The sequence below is a fragment of the Pinus tabuliformis genome, chromosome 1_2 (genome assembly GCF_031772625.1).
Source record: "Pinus tabuliformis cultivar Carrire ecotype Pingquan chromosome 1_2, CPIR1, whole genome shotgun sequence".
NCBI classification, from domain to species: domain Eukaryota; kingdom Viridiplantae; phylum Streptophyta; class Pinopsida; order Pinales; family Pinaceae; genus Pinus; species Pinus tabuliformis.
This window is the reverse complement of record NC_142298.1, coordinates 301,220,248-301,241,657: the sequence shown is the minus strand read 5'-3', so window position 1 is coordinate 301,241,657 and position 21,410 is coordinate 301,220,248.

The window sequence follows — 21,410 nt, the reverse complement described above, 5'->3', positions numbered from 1 at the left end:
TCACCATTCAAGCAAGGGGCTTTGACCAGCACTTGTTTTTTAATATCAAAATGCTACCTCTCAATACAAGTCCAAATGTTCTTAGATTATTTCGGCCAAAACATCAGCTGCCATAAATAAATACTCTTATTTACGGATGAAGAATCCAATTATGCCAAGAAAAGAGAATAATAACCTGTTAGGCTGTTAAAAACAAATGTGCAAACTGCACATTTCACAAGTCAAGCACATAACTGGGGATAAACATGAAACTCAAATCTCTCTAAATTAGTCCCAAAGTTAGTAGAAACTAGGAAAGCTTTTACAATCCATTAATGAACCATAAATTTCACTTCACTCAGAATATCCAACCATATCAAAATACAAAACATTGGTTGATCATATAACTACACTCCATGATATAAAATTTTGAAGATTAGGTATTTGAATTCTTTCGGACAGCTCGAGAGATTCTATGTCAATGTCATATACAAAAGTTGGACCAAACCATAGCCTCCTCTGAAGTCAATGGCCAGAATAACCCAGTAGCCAGTTGTTAACTTCCCAACATATATACGTGTGGTAAGGAGGGAAAACATTCATACATCAGAAATGGTGAAATTATATTCTTGGACTTGATTCTACATTTCATGAACAGATGTGTATCAATACATATTAACAGGGGACTATAATACAAAATGACAAAAGAAAAGGCTATTGACATACTGGCGATTGGACTTCAAATGTCTAATGGAGCATCTTTTAAGACCACAAGAAAACATGCAAATAAGCCAATTCTCCTGTGCAAAGCAATTTATTGCTGGCTGGTCTAGATTAACTTCGCTCTGATGTTGTTCATCTTTTTAGTAAATGCATGTGCCTGCACAACAGCTCTGAACACTACTAGCAAGTAGCAACAAGTTAGCTGGATGGCGAAGGTTCTCAAAGATTCAAAACTGAGACTGTTGTTAGATTAAGGTTGCACCACACTTGTTGTAGATTGCCCATGCAATCCAGGTGGAGTGCTAGTTGCAGGGCTAATAGGTCCTGCGGCTAATGGGATTGAAGGCTGGTGGATAGAAATTGGACGCATTTGACCAGAATGAACAGCAGTTGAACTCACAGAAGTTGATTTTGCATGTTGCATTGCATTTGCACTGGATGCCAATCCACTGCTGTGAGTTCTAACACCAGAGGATAGTGCCATAGACAGGTTTAGTCCACCTGGACTGCTCATCCCTTCTGCCATATTGCCTCTTGAATTTTTCAGGCTTCCTGAATACAGGAGGATAGAAGATGCCTGAGGAGAAGAAGCATTGTAAGGGTTTCTGTTCTGAACAGATGTACATAAATAGCACGATTTTGTAACATTTGAACTCTATTTATCTTATCTTGATTCAAGACATCTGCTCAAAAGTAGTCAAATAATCAGTAGCTGATCAGAGAAACACCTATATACGACACACGCTTGGAAAGGTTTAAGTCAATAGATTGCTAAATCACTAAATGAGGATTACTAAAAGATGTTTGTGGGGAATTTGATGGAGTCCCGATGTTTGATGAGCAGATTGAGGTGAAAACTAGGATTGTTGTACTGCTTGCTGCTGCAGATACAAACTATGGGTAGAGAACAATTTCCGTGGATTGATATGATATGGCTGGCTCTTTAATCCAACTAGCTGTCCAGATACCACTTATGCAGTAAGTTATGTTCTGCAGCACTCGAGTTTATCGACGGAAAATTTCCATTCCATTCTGAATTCCTCCACCAAAAACGCACACACTGGTAAAAAACAACAGCTTACAACTCATCAACCTTCGCATTGTGTTCCCGATAAACATAGTGGAAGAGCATCTCCTGAAAAAGACTGGCGGCTTCCTTGAAGTTTTACCACATTTTTTCCATTTGCCACACTCCAACAGAAGTTTTCGAGCATGCAGCTCTGCCTAATTATTGCTATTAAAACCTAAGTGCTCCTTGAAAGAGCATCTCAAAGTCAGAGAAATAAACAGAATATCACCCATGCCACATAGACTCAAATTCCTTTGACTTACCCCAGGGATAAGATTGATCTGTCTCCAGGATTCCAATATGTCATGTTGGGTTTGTGCTAGGCATGTGCTTAAGTCCATATATAAATATGATTTTATAAAATACTTCCAGTGGGAGTAAGTCATGTTCTCAAAGAGAATATGATTCCTTGTGATCCACAATGCCCAGCAAAAAGTACTTTGAAGTGCTCTATGATGAAGCAATAAGGATTCCTCCAGCCACTTTTGAAAGCTTTATTAGAGTCTACGTGTAATTCAACCTTCTCAGCTTCATATCCACCAACCGCCTGGCTGACAAAATATTCAACTGTTTATCTTCTAAGGTCCAGAATTGGAGTGCTACTTATTTTTCTTCATGCATTCAGGAGCAGATTGAAGTCCCTTAATACAATCCTTGATCCTTTAACTTGAATGTAACCTCCTGCTCTCTTGTTTCTGTTGTTTTGTGACCAACTATCCTTTGTTTTTTGAGGAATAAATCTTTTTCTTAAGAAGATCTCTGAACCAATTCTCTATCATCTGTTGCCCCTTAGCCACTGTTCCTTTGTTTCAAATATAGTAGCTAACATATAATTTACATCTATGTTCCAATATTACAGCAAAACCTTTTGCAGCTTTTTCTTGTATAAACAATTCCAAGACTTTTCTGTTTCATAAGAGACTTATTATTACTTATGTGATTTGGTTTTGTTCCTGAAGGTTTGAAAAACACTCATTCTTATTTCTGTTTTATTTACAGCTACTCTTGTGAAAGCCTGTTAGTCATACCATCTAGCAGTAAGCTATTAAGCCAAAGCAAGTACTGAAATAACTGAGGAAGTACGTCAAGAAATATCTGTCATTTAATTGCACAGACCGGGGTTTTTGTTCTATGCACATTGGTTTGGGCACATTACTGTTAAAGGGCATGGATCAAACCCTGCCTACAGTGAATGGAATCAGCTGAATATATTACAGTCCGCTTACCCGCCACAATTGGCTTGACATAACTCCAACTTTAATTGATCACCCACTGGACGCTCTTCAGCTACTGGTCTTATTTATTGTAACAAACCTATTTGGACGATATGCAGTGATTCTGAACTTAGTAAGGCTGTTAAAAACAATGTGCAAACTGCACATTTCACAAGTCAAGCACTTAACTGGGGATAAACATGAAACTCAAATCACTCTAAATTGGTCCCAAAGTTACTAGAAACAAGGCAAGCGTTGGCAATCCATTAATGCAACCGCAAATCTAACTTCACTCTTGACATCCAACCATATCAAACTACAAAACATTGTTTGCTACACTCCCTGAAATATAATTCCAAAGATTAAATATATGAATTCTTTCAGAAAGCTTGAGAGATTGCGTGTCAATGTAATATACAAAAGCTGGACCAAACTCATGATACTCCAGGTTTTTAAGGTAAACCCTAGCCTCCCCTGGAGTCAATGGCCAGCATAACCCCTTAGGCAGTTGTTAACTGGCCAACATATATACCCGTGGTAAGAAGAGACATTCATACATCAGAAATGGTGAAAATATATTCCTGGATTTGAATCTACATTTCAAGAACAGGCCTGTCTCAATACATGTTAACAGGGGACTATAATACAAAATAACAAAAGAAAATGTTCTCGACATACTGGTGACTGGGCTTCAAATGTCTAATGGAATACCGTTTAAGATCACAAGAAAACATGCAAATAAGCCAATTCTCCTGTGCAATGCAATTTACTGCTGGCTGGTCTAGATTAACCTGGATCTGATGGTGTCCATCTTTTTTCATAAATGCATGTGCCTGCACAGCAGCTCTGAACACTGCTAGCAACAAGTTAGCTGGATGGCGAAGGTTCTCAAACATTCAAACCAGAGACTATTGTTGGGTTAAGGTTGCACCACACTTGTTGCAGTTTGCCCATGCAATCCAGGTAGAGTGCTAGTTGCAGGTCTAATAGGTTCTGCCGCTAATAGGACTGAAGGCTGGTGGATAGAAATTGGAGGCATTTGACTAGAATGCACAACAGGTGAACTCATAGAAGTGGAGTTTGCATGTTTCATTGCATTTACACTGGATGCCAATCCACTGTTGTGAGTTCTAACACCAGAGGATAGTGTCATAGACAGGCTTAGTCCACCTAGACTTCTCTTCCCTTCGGTCATATTGCCTCTTGACCTTTGCAGGCTTCCTGAAAACAGACGGATAGAAGATACCCGAGGAGAAGAAGCATGAAAGGGCTTCTGTTCTGAACAGAAGATGTATATAAATTAGCAGGATTTTGTAACATTTGAACTCCATTTATCTGATCTTGATTCACGACATCTGCTTAAAAGTAGTCAATCAGTAGCTGATCAGAAAAAGACCTATATACGACATACGCTTGGAAAGGTCTATGTCGATAGATTGCTAAATTACTAAATTGGAGTTTCACCTACAATAACTTCTTTGCTCTGCAGAAATTTCAGATACATTTCTAAATGTTTTCGTATATTCAGAACGTACAACTGCATTTGGGCTATCTGATTTATGTTTGACACTATACTGTACATGTAATTCACTCCAAGAGATCCATCATGATTAATCTTTGTTGGGGCACCACCCAACGTTAATGTTGGACAGGCAAGCGACAATGTCCCAGAATTGGATGATGTTGATGAAGCTGGCTGCATTTGTTGCTGTAGCTCCTGCTGTTGACGCAGATGAGGATTACTGAAAGATGTTTGATCCCTGCATTTGCTGTTTCGGATGGAATCCCTATACTTGATGAGCAGATTGAGGTGAAAACTGGGATTGTTGTGCTGCTCGCTGCTGCAGATACAGACTATGGGTGAAAAGCAATTGCTGTGGATTGATATGATATGGCTGGCTCTTTAATCCAACTGGCTGTCAAGATGCCACTAGAGAGACTGAGTGTTGTGGTTGTTGATCGTTTGGAGCTGCTTGTTGCCTTTGATTGTAATCTAAGGCCCGCAAATTCATTAAAAATCTAAATATCGATCAGCAGTTCGCTTATCTTAGAAGGATAAGGTTAAATTTAGATTGAAACGTATTGGAGAACTCACCCAATTGGTACAGGCGACGAAGAAACGGTCCCTCTCTGTCTTGTTTCAATAAGAAGTGCATAGGTCGTCTTGTTTCAATAAGGACGGTATAGGCCATTACAATTCGCTACTATTCTAAAAAGTTTTAAACAAATTTATAGAATTGTTAAATTGGAAAAGTTGTATTTTAATTTGAAATAATAATTGTTATATTAGATTTAGGTTGTTTAGTGTGTTTATGTTAAGTTGGTAATACATAATTAAAATAATATTTGAAATATTGAGATATGAAAGTTCCCTAGTTTATTTATACATATTAAACATGTAATGCTGTGGTATGCACATTTTTCTTAGCAATGAGAAATAAGATCTTCTTATCACCTACAATATAAGTTATGACTGCTATTCAAATGATGATTCTTATATTGCCAACAAAGGAAACCTTTATAATTCTACATCACGTACCTTTATAATTCTATATCACCCAATGGACAGGCAGATGCATTGAGTTTTCGTATGAACTCTCTAGTATGGTATTCACCTAATGTTTTACACTACCAACAAAATAATTTGTCACTTCAAAGGTAAGTGGAACATATTTCCACTCATAAGCAAAGACATCCTTATTGTTTACAATTATAGATAGGCAACATTGATGGGCATCACTTCGAAATCATTTACCTTTGTTTTATCTTTTCATCATTATTTAATAGTAAACCAAAAACATAGACCATGACAAAAAAAAAAACAAATTAAATATTTTTAGTATTCAACCAAAAAAAGCCCACAACCCATTTTTTTTTAATCCAAATTAAGTACTTTTGAAAAATCCTTACCACAAATCAAAGAATGTTTTTTATTGGAGTTGGGGTTTGAAAGACATTTAGCAACGCATGGAGCTTTTGTATGAACTCCCTGGTATGGTATTCACCTAATTTTTAAGTTACCAACAAAATAATTTGTCACTTCAAAGTTAAGTGGAACATATTTCCACTCAGAAGCAAAGACACTCTTATTGTTTACAATTATAGATAAGCAACACTAATAGGCATCATTTGGAAATCATTTACCTAGGCTTTATCTTTTCATCATTAATTTATAGTAAACCAAAAAACATAATCCATGGCACAAAAACAAACAAAAAAACAAATTAAATATTTTTAGTATTCAACAAAAAAAACAAAACAAATTAATATGATGGCCAAATTTAGATTCATTCTTATGTAAGATCCTTAGATCCAGGATCCATTTCACACCTAGATCCCACGAGGGAGACATATAAGACACAAGTATCTCTAACAAATATTGTCTCTACCTTGCGGCCTACAAGTAATGCCATTAAAAGCTTGGGGGAAACTTGTGTTGTGATTGGGAGGAATTTCTTATCAAAAATTGGAAGAAAGAAGCAAAAGAATGATCATTAAAAGGAAAAGTTGTAAGAGATATGGAGGAGAGGGTATTTAAAATTATATTGTGTTAGTGTATTGTCTAATGTTTGAAATATTTAAGTTAATTTCTCATATTTCTTTTCCTGTTATTTTTTCTAAAGCTCAAATCTTGACAAAACCCTAAATAGTAAAATTTTACAAATTTTCTACTTCAACACCATCTTTATTCTCATATCAATGCTCTTAGCTAAGCTCAAATCTCACAAAACCCTTAATAGTAAAATTTTACAAATTTTCTACTTCAACACCATCTTTATTCCCATATCAATGCTCTTGTTAGCTATTCTTGAAGCACACCTCTGAGTTCACCCAAAATCCCGTGAAGAATAACTTGGATTTTGTAATTTTACAAAATTACTACTTCAACACCATCTTTATTCCCATATCGATGCTCTTGTTAGTTAGCCTTGAAGCAGACCTCCGAGTTCACCCAAAACCCCATGAAGAATAGCTTGGATTTTGTTCTGATGTGGTACTTATGCTGAAGACTTGCTTGGGTTTTGTTTTGATGTGGTATATGCAAAAGATTTGTCGAATACGTATTTAATGAAGAGTTTTTCATAGACTAATATTCAAAATTAAATATCTTAAAAGAATAATTCAAGATACAAACTGTGAAATTTCTTAGATTACTTGCTAACTTACTTGGGAAACACTGAAAAATCACTACAAGTAATTGGTTCTAGTTGCATTAATTTTAAGAAAACCTTCAACAGGTTTACCTCTCAAACAAAAAAATATCAATCCACTGTCGCGACTTTACCAGTGATTGGAGTTGCCCAACTTCCTATGCATTGTACCTGTTGCAGTAACTCTTGGCATAATTTTGTTTATAGCCCGCCCTTTAGTATGACATGTTCATGTTTAATGTTCCTTAGATTACTTGTCGTCTTACTTGGGAAACACTGAAAAAGCACTACCACTAATTGGTTTTAGTTACAATTAATCTTAAGAAAATCTTCAATAGGTTTCCCTATAAAATAAAAAATAATATCAATCAACTATCTTGACTTTACCAACTATTTGAGTTGCCCAAGTTCCTACACATTGTAACTATTGCAGTAACTCTTGGGATACTTTGCTATGTTCATGTTTCATGTTTAATTTGCTATGCAACAATACTGACAAATTATGCTTTGCCTTTAAGCCTAATAAGTTCCAACTCCTAAAGGCTTCAAACGAGACGACGATTCTTCTGGTGAAAGGAGAGCCATGGAGAGAAAATATCTTGGAGTGAAACCATGTTTTATTTTTCCTCTACTATTTGTATTGACACTCAGAAAGGCGCTAGTATCAATATTATACGAGACCTTTCAGCTCCGTGACTATAAAATCTTAAGATTCAGTAGTCAATGGAAACTTCAACCATGCTGAGAACTTAAATGCCTAACAGGAACAAACTTTTGAATTTACACCCCACTAATGAGAACCGAAGGCCATGACTCTCCTCAATTCCCATTTCTTGTTCAATTGATTCAGAATTCTTGCAGGCTTTGTAGAGGCGCTTCACCTATTCAGACTAATGCACATTGTTCAATTTTTCTCTATCTCCGGTCAATGAATCTTCAAAAAGGCAGCAAAAGAATGTAGAATAGCAAGATCTGATGGTACCACTCTGTGCGTTGAGGCCCCATTTATGCATAAAATTAACCCCCACTTAAAACTTCCCCATAAGAAATTTGCAGCGTAGTGTGCAAAGAAAATGGTTGAAGTCAGAATCAAAGACATGAAAAATCCAAATTCAAGAAGAAATGACGAGTGAGAACATGGGTATGGTAGCTAATATGTACAAGAACAATTAAGAGTTTTTAATGCATAATGAAAGGAACAAAATTGAACTTAGAGAAAGTTTTGCACTCACCCATAAGGCATCTCTACTATAAGGCATATGGAACATACCAGAGAAGTTAAGATATACAACATCGAGTCTTCTTGGCATCCAATATTACTAAACAAAACAGAATCAACGAGACTCAACATCCTTTTGACGCTTCTCCATGAATAATTATTAACACAATCCTTTAAGGAGATCGGAGAATTTAACCCAAACAAATGCCTACAGATTTTGTCATCCGACAACTATAAGGGGAGATTTAGGAATTTAACCCAAACAGGGGTAGGTAATTGGGTGATTAGCTACAATTTTGTGCCACAAATAGAAATTTCACTCTTCGAAAGTTTCAACAAAAAAACTCATTTAACACAAAAACAATTTAGTTTCTCTTTTTACTAATCTATTAAACCACGAAAATCTTAACATGTATTAATTTATTATATATATTTAGTAAATAATATAATACTACATATTATATTATTGTTCCTTTAATCTAATGCTCTGAATGGTTCCTTTAATTTTTGTTCTAATGCTCTGAATGGTTCCTTAAATTTTTGTTCTTCGTCAAAGCTTGCAATAATCGTCGATAGGCATGCTGTGTTGGCCCAATTCCATTAATTTATCAACATAGCAGATGTATTTCTCTGAGAATTGAACACATACACACATAATATGTTTGGCGGGAATGGAAAAAATCAGAGATTTTTTTTGGATTTACGTGGCTTAATTCGGACTGTAATTCTTCAGAATTTAGGAATCAGAATTGCTTACAAGAAGCTACCAATAATGTCCTTCTTAACTCCTTTCAGGACCTTTTTTTCCCTTTGAAGTCTTTAGTTTCTTCTGCTGTGATTACGAACAAGAGTTTCTTGATGTAAAAGAGCTAAGACTTGATAGAGATCTTCAATTTCATGCCTCTTTTCTATTTGCAGGATGGATGTACATGTTTAAATACTTTAATGCAAACATTTTTTCTCCATTATGCCTACATAGATATTTTAGGGTTGCGGGTTGTCTTGGTAAAGCCACAGAGGAAGTGTATTTAACGGCTAACAGATTTCCTATAATAGTAGGGTATTGTGGTGACATTTTTCTTATAAGAATAAGGCATTGTGGTGTTTAGATGTCAGGCATAAATGTGGTCATATGATGCACACGTGTCACTTGCAGAGGAAAAAGGTAGACGAAATCCTGAGGTGAAAAGGTAGACGAAATCTTGAGGTGCACTGATTTAAAGAAAGACCTATCGACCTAAATATCATAACTAGCAATTGCCCCAGATGCTGAAAAAGATTTCCTATAAGAGTAGGGCATTGTGGTGTACAGACGTCAGGCATAAATGTAGGCATAAATGTGGTCATATGATGCACACATGTCACTTGCAGAGGAAAAAGGTAGATGAAATCCTGAGGTGCACTGATTTAAAAGAAAGACCTATCGACCTAAATATCATAACGAGCAATTGCACGAGATGTTGCAAAGGATTTCCTATAAGAGTAGAGCATTGTGGTGTACAGATGTCAGGCATAAATGTGGTCATATGATGCACACATGTCACTTGCAGAGGAAAAAGGTAGATGAAATCATGAGGTGAACTGATTTAAAAGAAAGACCTATTGACCTAAATATCATAACTAGCAATTGCACCAGATGTTGCAAAGGGAACACCATATGGCATAAATTTGAGAAGTATCGTGACATATAAAAAATAATTGAAGGTAAAAATTAGTAAACAAAATGCTATTCATTTGTCTTAAATCATAAGCAACAGTTTCATGTGAGATATTAAATCCTTGAAAGTTGCCATTGTCGCTGGCATATCTCTGAAGTGATAATTCATTCAGCAGTGGAGAAACTCTTGGATGTCCTTGTGACCCAATTGAAATTTGATAATCCTCACCATATCTAAAACCTTCGGGTAACAAACCATTATAGCAAAAATCACCTAAGAAATGTCTTTTCAGACATATAATAACAGCTTGAACCACCTGAAATTTGAGAATTATATTTTGTGCTTTGTGGAGCATAACCATACCAAAACTGACAATCTCGTTTTCGGGGACTGGCTAAGGTATCTCCTTCCCAAACATTGTGAAAAGAAATTTTGGGTATAGCTAGACTTACACCAGAGTTATAAGTCAATGTTTTACATGCAAAATATTTTGGTTGTGTTGGCTTCGGCACAAGGCTCAACCATAGCAATTCAAATGTCTGTGAGAGATCCTTATCATCATTAGCACCATTAATTTGACTTGAACCACTGGCTTCAAGCATAATGCTGAAAACGCCATCATATGCACAACTACTAAAGTAAGTAAATGGTTGACTGCTTGAGAGACTTGTGCATTTATTACCATTTGGAAAGGGAGTAAACAATGTTGAAGGCATAGTACTAGGGGTTGCTGAAGAGGACAAATCAAAAGAATTAAGTGAAGAACTATAAAGGGCATCATCTATCTTCAATGAGTGTTCAGTTTGCTAGGAAAATGGTTAGTTTTCATCTGTAATAGAGCTCAGACAATTTTCCAAAATACAGTTTTCATGAATGACAGGGAAAATGTCTGAATTATTTTGAAAACCTTTTATTTGTTCACTTTTTGGAATCAACTTGTTATTCTCCAGCAAATAACCTGTAGGTTGATAGGGAAAGGGTTACAGGGATTAAATACCATCCCAACCAATGAATACGAGAGCTCAACGGATGAAGATAGTTGTGTCAAAATTTAATGGTAACCTACTGCATCTAAACCTAATGAATGTAATCCACCATCAAGTATATGAATACTGTAAGATGGAGGAGGTCGAGAACGCTGAGTAGTAGCTGGTGATGATAACCCCAAAGATAAAGAATTTTGCCTTCCCACCTCATCTCCTGCAGCCAATGCAGTAGAAGTCATTACTTTCTTAAGTTGCACTCTTTTAACCTGGAATGGAATGTAGTGCCTCTACACGACTTCATCTATATCTTTCTGCTTTTCAACTACAACAAAACCAATTTGTTTCAAGACTTTTAGATTATTTTCCCCAATTCTTTTAACAATTTCAGATGCATCAGCGAAGAAGTCCCAATCAACATCAAGGCTTGGAATCCATAAAGCTTCCTCTAGAGGCATCCTTGAATGCAAAGAGAGAAGGATTTTCCCCTTCTTTAGAAGAAGATCAACACATTTATGAGACTGATAGAAACTTACAAAATGTAAACCTAAACATTGATATGCCTCATCAACGACATCGACATCCACATGTGTGAATTTTTCATAACCTAACAAAAGGTCGCAACATCTCATAAGAATCAAGCACACAAGCATAATGTAAAACTCCTTTTTCTAACTTCAAAAATTCACCAATCTCAATTTAACCATTTTTGTTACAAAATACTAACAATTAAAGTTGTATTAAGTTATTAACACATGAATAAAGATACAAATGAACAAAAATAAAGTTGTATGGAGGTAGTGTAACTATCTTAGTAACAGGTATCTCCTTCGCATTTGAAGCCGAATCTGAACTATTTATATGCTTGTGGGATTTTTTCTAGCCCATTTCTTATGTCGAATTAGTAGCCAGCTCAAATTCCTGTCCATTGGAAGAAGGGAATCGTGAGGAAGGCTCTACATGGAACTTCTATGGAGCCTCTGCAACAATTTGTGAGAAATATAGCCATTGGAGGATTTCCAGGATGAGCAATAGGTTGCAAAGAAGATACATGTTTGGAAGTAGACAAATTCCCTGGAAGCTTTGAATCAATCCTACATGATTTCTGAGAATGTGAATACTTGAGCCCTGTTAAATATTACTTAATCAAAGACAAAATGCAACTTTGAGAAGTTATAATATTATCACATGCTTCATCAAGGAATTCTTTATCATGTAGACTCAACAATGCACTCATCTCAGATGAATGTGCAAGTTGAATAGGCTTTTGATTTCTCAAACCTTTTACATCTCTATTGGCTCCATGTCTGAGCAAGAGAGAAACACATGCAAGATGGTTATTCTTCACAACATAATGTAGAGGGGTCTCTCTTGTTCCTGTGAGCATGTTTATACTTCCCCCATGCTTCTTTATTATTAATAGGAGTGCTTCAAGGTGGCCATGACCTGCAACTATGTGAACAAGAGTTGGTCCTGTATTGTTTCCAGATGTTACAGTAGCACCAACATCTAAAAGTTTTTCCACAACTGAACAATTTACACTGCATCCATTGAGAGGAGTGTCATGTTTCAAATCCCAATGCAGAGCTTTATTTCCATCTTGATATGTGTCAGTGACTATAGCAACAAATGTTAATAAAACATCTAGAAGTGCATCATCATTTGCCTAAACATCTTGAATCGAAGGAGGCAAATAATTTTTTGAATGAGCATTCCAGCTCCATAAACTGGAGAATACATTCTATGATTTTTCTTATAAGTCTACAATTACTCTGAGGATCATAATTGTCCTTGCTTTTACCAGATACCTTATCACAGTGCCTTGTTAGACTACCATTCTTTCAAGCAATTTCTGTTTGACTTGAATTTGTACAATATTTTGAATTTATTTATGCCCATTAAAAAATATCTTTCCTGGATGATTATCATTATCCCAGGCACCCAAAATGTTTCTAGACTTCATTATTTATGACACGCCAATTTCCTCTAAATTAATTGTTTTTACATTTCATAAACTTTTGAGATTTTTCATCCAATCTCATAGGATGTGAAGAGGCTAGTACTCTTCCTAACATATAATCAACTATTTTTTCTCTAGACTATCATCATAAATAAAATCATCAAATAAAAAGGATGAGCAATCACAATTTTTGGATTTCTTTAGCGCATATTAGTGAAGTGCCTCTCTAATGTATCTTCCATAATATTTTCCCTTGTTGAGAAGACTCACTAATTTGATTATGCAAATAGATTGATATCCAGAGCTACATAAACACATGGCAAGCCCCTCAAACAAGTAACATTGTCGCTCCCCCTCTCTATTTCTATGTATATAATTTGATGCATTGAAAACTGCCAAGTTCGCATAAGCACATTTACTTGAGATAAAAACCATTATTTGAAAATAAGGTGCAATGTGAACATCATAATAGCGATGCAAGAAAAAAACGCACATAACAAATAGTAAATATGTATTGTACAACTGTAAATAAGCTATATTCTTTGGACAACTGAGCACCTAACCTGATCTTGAATAATATAGCTTCTGACAATGTTGTTTTCTTTATGTAGAAAGGATGGTTGGGAAGAATTTGTTAGGAGCATGTGGATGAGAGCTTGTACATGGGTATCAATGAGTGGAGATTACCAGCCATGGTGAGAATACGGGTGTTCAATAAATATGGAGTTACATTTCACCAACTCAAATAAAGAAAAATCTGACATCAAAATTTATGAAAACAATCATAACCAAAATTAATTACTATAATTAAGCTTGAATTAAATAAGCCATTCTTGCGATATAAACGAACATTAATCGGTGGGATCGAAGCGATGCGATAGGAACTGAGGCGGAGGTGGCAGCTTTGGTTCTAGGGTTTAATGAATCGCACGGCAGAGAGTACCAAGCATCCATGGAGACACAGGGAGGAGGGAGCTCCACTCCCTCCTACAGTTATATGGTAGCAAACAGAGGAAGAGGTGGAAAAAAGAACAAACCTCCACAGCCCTTGGAGGTCAAGACAAAAGACACAGAAACTCAGAAGGCAGAAGGCAGCAAAACCAATGCAGATCAAGGGGCCCACAAAGAAGACTGTCGGGAGGAGAAAGAGGAAGACAGAGGTCAAGGGTCAGAGAACAGAGCTAAGATGGGGCCTTGTAAACCCAAGACCATAACTAAACCTCGGGTTATTCTGAACGATCCAACTCTGCAAGCGCACAGGGATCACATGGCTAACTATGCCATCATATGTAAATTTATGGGAATCTGGCCATCAGAGAAAGCGTTGTACACCTGGATAAAATACAACTGGAAACCAAAGGGGGAGTTAAATATTCACCTTGGATCCAAAGGTTTTTTCATTGTGGTGTTTACGAACATGGAAGACAGGGACAAAATCTTTGAAGGAGGGCCATACTTCTTTGCAACTGCTGGACTCTATATGAGGCCATGGACGATGAACTTTGTGCCAGAATGAGAAACCTTCACTTCAGTACCGGTATGGATTCGACTATACTCCTTACCTTTAGATTACTGGATGCCAGAGTCTTTAAAAGCTATAGGCAATAAATTAGGTCATTTCTTAAAAATTTCAGAGGCAACTCTAAGGGGAAAATATACATCCTATGCCCGTATATGTGTGGAGATGGACCTATCAGGAGCCCTTCCAGATGAGGTCATTCTAGAAGTCTATGATGAGGAATGGGTTCAAGCAGTTGACTATGAACACATCCTGTTCAGATGTCACAAATGTCATGAGCATGGGCATCTATCCAGAGACTGTCCTCTCAATCGAAGGGAGGAAAACCTAAATACCAACAAAGGAGAAGACCAGACAGGTTTCACCAAAGTAGGAGGAAAAGGAAAAGGAGGAGGAAGGAAGACACAAAAGAACCCTAGTGTGAAGGATAAAACAAAAAGTTACAACAGTTTTGAGATCTTAGGAGAAAAAGAAGCTGAGGGTGGGGATAAAGAGAGTACAGAGAATTAAACAGCAAGGGGGAAAGAAAAAGAGAACAGCATGGAGTACACTTAGGAACAGAATGAACACACGATGGACCCTTTGAGTACCATGGAAGTAGAAAAAGACCAGGAAATGACTCAAAGTGAAAGTGGTACAGAGGATCAAGATTTACAGGAGATCCTGGAAAGGGAGAACCTAGAGCTGGAAAAGTTTCTAGAACAAGGAGGAAACCTGGGAATAAACTCCATCCCTCAGGAGGACGTGGACAAAGTCCAATAGATATTCCTTAACAAGGTACATCAAACAGCTGCAAGACTCAAAAGAGGACATGACAACCAGGAAAACAAAGGGACTTCCTCAATAGGATTAATAACAGGAAAACTAACAAAGAATCCAGGCAAGAGGAGGGGAAGAAAAAGACAGAAAGAATTACTACTGGAGTGTGGCAAGCTCATGATTGATTCAGGAAGGATGAAAGACCTTTCTAGTTACTCCTTTATAACCCCACCTCAATGAAAATCACAACCTGGAACATTAGAGGACTAGGGAGCAGAAGAAAACAGAGGAATCTTGGTAAAAGGATTAGAGAGGAAAAACCTGACATAGTATTCATTCAGGAGACAAAATGCTTAGTGGAGAGGATCCAAAAAAAACATAGCAAATGGGTAAATAGATATGAATACCTTGAAGTTAAGGCAAATAAATCTGCTGGTGGTATTCTCACTCTCTAGGATCCACAAAAATTTGGTGTGATTGATGCAGAGGCATCCAGACATCACCTTTCTCTGATTTTCCAACCGGTGGGTGACAGGCAATGTTACATGATCACCAATGTCTATGGTCCACAACCAATGGAGGACAAACTTCGACTCCTCACAACACTGGAAGATATGAAAAAGAGATACCCAGCTCTACCATGGATTCTTGGAGGTGATTTTAACATAACAAAATCACTCATGGAGAAGAAAGGAGGAACTAGAATACTTGGGAGAGACTCAATTGCCTTCCAGAACTTCATCACCAATATGAAATTGGTGGATATGGAAACAAGCAATGGAATCTTCACTTGGAATAACAGAAGAGGGGGCCCTACCCAAGTGGCCTCAGAATTGGACTAATTTATGGTTTCAGAGGAACTTCTTCTCAAGGGAAGCAGCATTTTTTCACTCATACTACCTTTTGGAGGTTCAAATCACTGGCCTATCCAATTGGAAGCTTTTTGGCAAACCAAGGAACACCCCCTTCAGGTTTGAGAATGCTTGGCTCACACATTCAGATTTCCTCACAAATATTGAACAATGGTGGAAGGAAGAGCTTCACCTTCAAGGTACAAAGATGTTCCTGCTTCACTGCAGGCTCAAACACATTAAAGGCAGACTCAAAGAGTGGAACAAAAAGGAATTTGGTAACATCTTCAAAGCTAAAGGAGAGGTGGAAAAGAAACTAAAGGAAATAAACCAGATTCTTATCACAGAAGGCTACACAGATGAAAGGAAAGAGATGGCAGAGTCACTCCAGCAGGAGTGGGACAACAGATGCCTTCAAGAGGAAATACTCTAGAGACAGAAATCCAGAGTACAATGGATTAAAGAAGGGGAGAGAAACACCAAATTCTTTCACAGATCCACCATAGCTCACTGAAACAACAATAGAATTGTGAAACTTACAGATCAACATGGTATAGAGAGAAACACTCATGAAGAGATGGAGAAGGTTCTACTCCAGCATTTTCAGAAAATTGCTGAGGAAACCTCGGAAGATAGATACCAGTTTACAGAAAAATTCACTCAGTATATCCCTAAATTGGTTACCAGAGAAGATAATTTCAATCTCAATAGACTAGTAACAGAGGAAGAAATTGAGGAAGCCGTGAAAGAGATGCAAAATGGGAAAGCACCAGGCCCGGATGGCTTTAATGTGGACATTTTCAAAGCTTGTTGGAGGATTGTGAAACAGGACATCCTGGAGGTAGTGGAAGACTCTCGAAGATTTAAGAAAGTCTTAAAGGTGCTCAATGAATCTTCCATAGCCTTAATCCCCAAACAAGAGAAGGCCACCTCTCCAGACAAATTTCGACCTATAGCATTATGCAATGTGATATACAAAATTATATCCAAAGTCATTGCCAACCATCTCAAACCTCTCCTCCCAACGCTAGTGTCAGAGGAACAAACGGGCTATGTGGAAGGAAGACAAATTCTAGATAATATCATTCAAGAACATGAAACGATTCATTCACTCATTACCAACAAACAGGCAGGAATGATAATGCAGTTGGACATAGCAAAGGCCTATGAAAAACTTAGCTGGTCGTACATAAGAGAAATTTTAAAAGCCTATGGCTTTGATCACAATTGGATTAAATGGGTTATGGCGCTAGTTACCACAGCCAACTGTTCAATTCTTCTCAATGGCGCTCCTTCCAAAACCTTCAAGCCTTCTAGAGGTCTCAGGCAAGGAGATCCTCTTTCTCCTTTCCTCTTCATTCTAATGATGGAAGGGTTAGGAAGAGCTATCAGAGCTGCTAAGGAGGAAGGGAGAATTCAGGGTCTGAGACTCACTCATGGTGGGGACATGGTGACACATCAGCAATTTGTGGATGACACTATGCTTCAAGGCACACCCACTGTTAAGGAAGCCAAAGCATTCAAACAGATTCTGAGTGAGTTTGCTAGGGTAGCAGGCACTGAGGTAAGTCTCACTAAATCAAAGATCTTCTTTTTCAATACAGATATTTCAATTCAAAGAAATCTTTCCAGAATTTTGGGCTTTCAAAGAGAGTCACTGCCTGTGAAGTACCTAGGAGTTCCTCTCACTGACAAACCGCTTCACAAGGATATCTAGGAGCCTGTTCTTAATAAGATAAAAGATAAGATCAACAAATGGACAAACAGAGAACTAAATCTAGCAGGGAGACTAGTTCTCACTAAGGTTGTCCTCCAAAGTATCCCTATCTATATGCTATCTTCCATTCCAGCACCAGCGGGTGTAATGACCAATATAAGAAACATTTAGAGAGACTTTCTCTGGGGGAAAGGTGTAGAAAATAAGAAATGGGCCCTTGTGGCATCGGACAAAGTTTGCAAACCTCAGTCACATGGTGGCTTGGGTCTTCATGACCCAAGAATTCTAAACGGAGTTCTTGGCACCAAAATCTGGTGGAGATGGTTGAAAGAAATACAATCCCCTTGGGCAAAAATTTGGAAGCACAAATATGATAGCGAATGGCAGGAGTAAAATCTAATCAGAATGACAGGACAAGTAAAAGGTTCTGCAATTTGGAATAGGGCATGGGAGAACAGGGCCCTAGTCCAAAACCATAGTTTCTGGGAGATCAGAAATGGGAACTTGGCTTGGTTCTGGGAGGACAATTGGCAGCAGGAGGACAATCTCCAAAGAGAAGAATTAGCAGACATTCACACCGATACCATCAACAAAGGACTAAGGTGGGTAAGTGACTATTGGGACCAAGCAAGGAATGATAAGAAATGGAGAACTTGGAAACTTCCAGATTACAGTGGAATGGGCATGTTGCATACTCAAGCTACAACACTTCAAGGTCTTTTAGACAAGAGACAAATCTTGAACTCAAACTTGAATGATCAACTAAGATGGGGAAAGAACAAGACAGGTCTCTTCAACCTTAAGGAAGCCAAAAGAATAGATGCAGGGCTAAACCTTCCAAACACTGATAAGACGTGGAAAGAAATCTGGGAAAATCCTCATTGGATGAAAGTAAAACTGTTCAAGTGGCTGGTTCAACAGGGCAAGATTCTGACATGGGATAACCTAAGAAAAAGAGGCTTTGTTGGCCCCTCAAGATGTCATTTATGCAGACAACAAGAAGAAACTACAAATCATCTACTGAATAGATGCACTTTCACCACAATACTGTGGAATTGGGTTGGAGAAGTCTTTGAGCAGACAGACATAAATGTTAATGATATCACTACTACGTTGAAGAATTGGCGGAAAAACTTTTCAGACAATGAGATCGTTAACTCCGCCTGGATGCTGACCCCAGGATTCATAATCTGGAATGTCTGGAAGGAGCGCAACAACAGGATTTTCAAGGAGAAAACAAGTCTGGTGAGCAGCATCCTTAAGCTAATCCTTAAACAACTTAAAGAGACTGTTCATATCCTGGGAGGTGCAGCTACTGGCAAACCCATCGGTCAAAGAGAGGCCAGAATTTTGGAGAAGTTAGAGCTCAAGGTTCATCCCCCTCAGGGTTCTATGCAGATTAACAAGAAGACCTTAACAGACAAGTCTTCTTGGCAACCCCCTTCTCATGGCTTTTTAAAATTCAACATAGATGGGGCTTCAAAAGGGAATCCGGGAGAAGCTGGTTATGGAGGGGTCTTGAGAGATGAAGAAGGAAACATACAAATCATCTTCCACAGTTATCTAGGAGTAGCAACCAACAATATGGCTGAGCTCATGGCAATGGAATCATGCCTGGAAATACTGCTCAAGCACAACATTCACAATGTCATCATTGAAGCTAACTCGGAATTAGTCATCAACTCAGTGAAGAGGATAAATGCTGGTGCTACTCCAGAGAAAATCTCAGAACACTGGCGGCTTCTGCAAGTCTACCAAAGAATCCAAGTGCACCTACGAAGGCTGAGAACTCTTAGGTTGGTGCATGTTCGCAGAGAAGCCAACAAAGTTGCAGACTGGCTTGCAAATGAGGGAGTATGAAACAAGCACACCAACTTGTGTTGTTGGTGGGAGGAGATTACGGATGACAGGTTGAAGGAGGGATGCTCATCCAGGGCCATCAGCGACTGACAACAACATCAGGAAAGATCAAGAGACAGAATTTCCGAAGCAGAGCCACACAGAAGGGGTCTCGTCGATCTGGATTCATTATGAAATGTTATGACTTATGTGAGGTCCTTTTTAGAATGCAGGTCTATGTCGATCTCCTTAACCCAGGTAACAAAAAACCAGCAGTCTCAGCGGGATGGACGGAAGGAGGGATCTTCATCTTCCTTTGGCCCTTGTGCCGGAATCCAGACTTTCTCGGCAGGCGCAAAACCCCTGTTTGTTTTCCGGTGATCGCTTTACTACCCTCGGGGTGGTTTCCGGTTTATCGCAAGCTCTTAAGGCTGGAAGCGGTTTTTCACAATCGGGAGCGATTCCACTCACCACGCGACACATGGCTTTGGGTGGGGAGGAAATATCGCCCTCATCGCACGCTAACTATCGATGCTTTTAGTCTGCGCGATATGATCCCGAACCGTTGGATCAAGCGTAGGCATTCAACAGCCAGGATTGAACGTGCATGTTGGTGGGACCGATACAACGGTTATATTTTGAGTTGTTTGCATGATCCCATGGGAATCGCACGCAAATGGTGGATTTCAGGCGGTAAAAGTGATCGTTGGTTAAGCCAAAAATGGACCTGATATGATTATAAATTATGGTTTACAGGGTGTATCGGGTCCGATGTGTTGGTTAAAAGGTGAGCATGTTGGCCTCCCGATATGTTTTTCATCCACTAGATCTTTAGCTTAGGATCCAACGGTCAGTTTTGGATGGCTGGTTTGTTTTGGTGGGCCGTGTCCCTGGGTTCATTTTGTCGTCACGCGACAGTGGATTGGGGTGGGCCTGTCCTTTTGGTGAGCCCCACCGCCGAGGTGGTTGTTTGTACACTAGTTCTCTTTTTTAATTGAATAAGAAGGATCCGCTCTTGCCTTAGCAAAAAAAAAATAAGCCATTCTTGATGACCATTCAAAAATTGTCTTTTGATGGAATCTCAAAATTAAAACTATATTTAATCTGTAAATTTGATCTAACATCCATTCCTACATCAGAATTTCACACCACTACTGCCAAAACAAAATCTGGTCTTCAGGGATCATATGCAAGGGCACTCACACATCAATTTTTGGTGTCCTTACTGATTTGTAGTTCTATTTTTCAGGCTCCATAGATCAATTCTAAAACAAAGTTCTAGATATTAGAATTTGAAGCCTTGTGTTCACTCTCACTAATAAATTCCAAATCTTTGACTTGTGAGTCCGAGGAATGTGGCCTTTATCAAGAATTAAAAGACCTGGACTCCTTGTAAGGTACCTTCCTATCTGCTTTGTCTCTTCAGAAATTTTGGCATTTTTTTCATTGGTGAAAGTGTAGAATTATTGTGAAGCCTCTTAATGGGCTCAGAATATAAATGGAAATGTTAACATTCCACTTTTTAAACTCCCTTTGCCATGTATGGAGCATGATTTTTGGGGCAATGATTAATGGTTTGCATACTAGAAAGAAACTCAAATAAATTATAGTAAACTTATAATTATGAGTGATTTTCCCGTCTCAGGAGCCTGAGCAATAATGCAACCTCCAACACGATCACCATGTGATGATGCCTCCATTTCGTTTGGGATTAATGAACCAACAATGTTTCTCCACGAGAATTCAAATCCCCGTTTTTGGTGAGCATT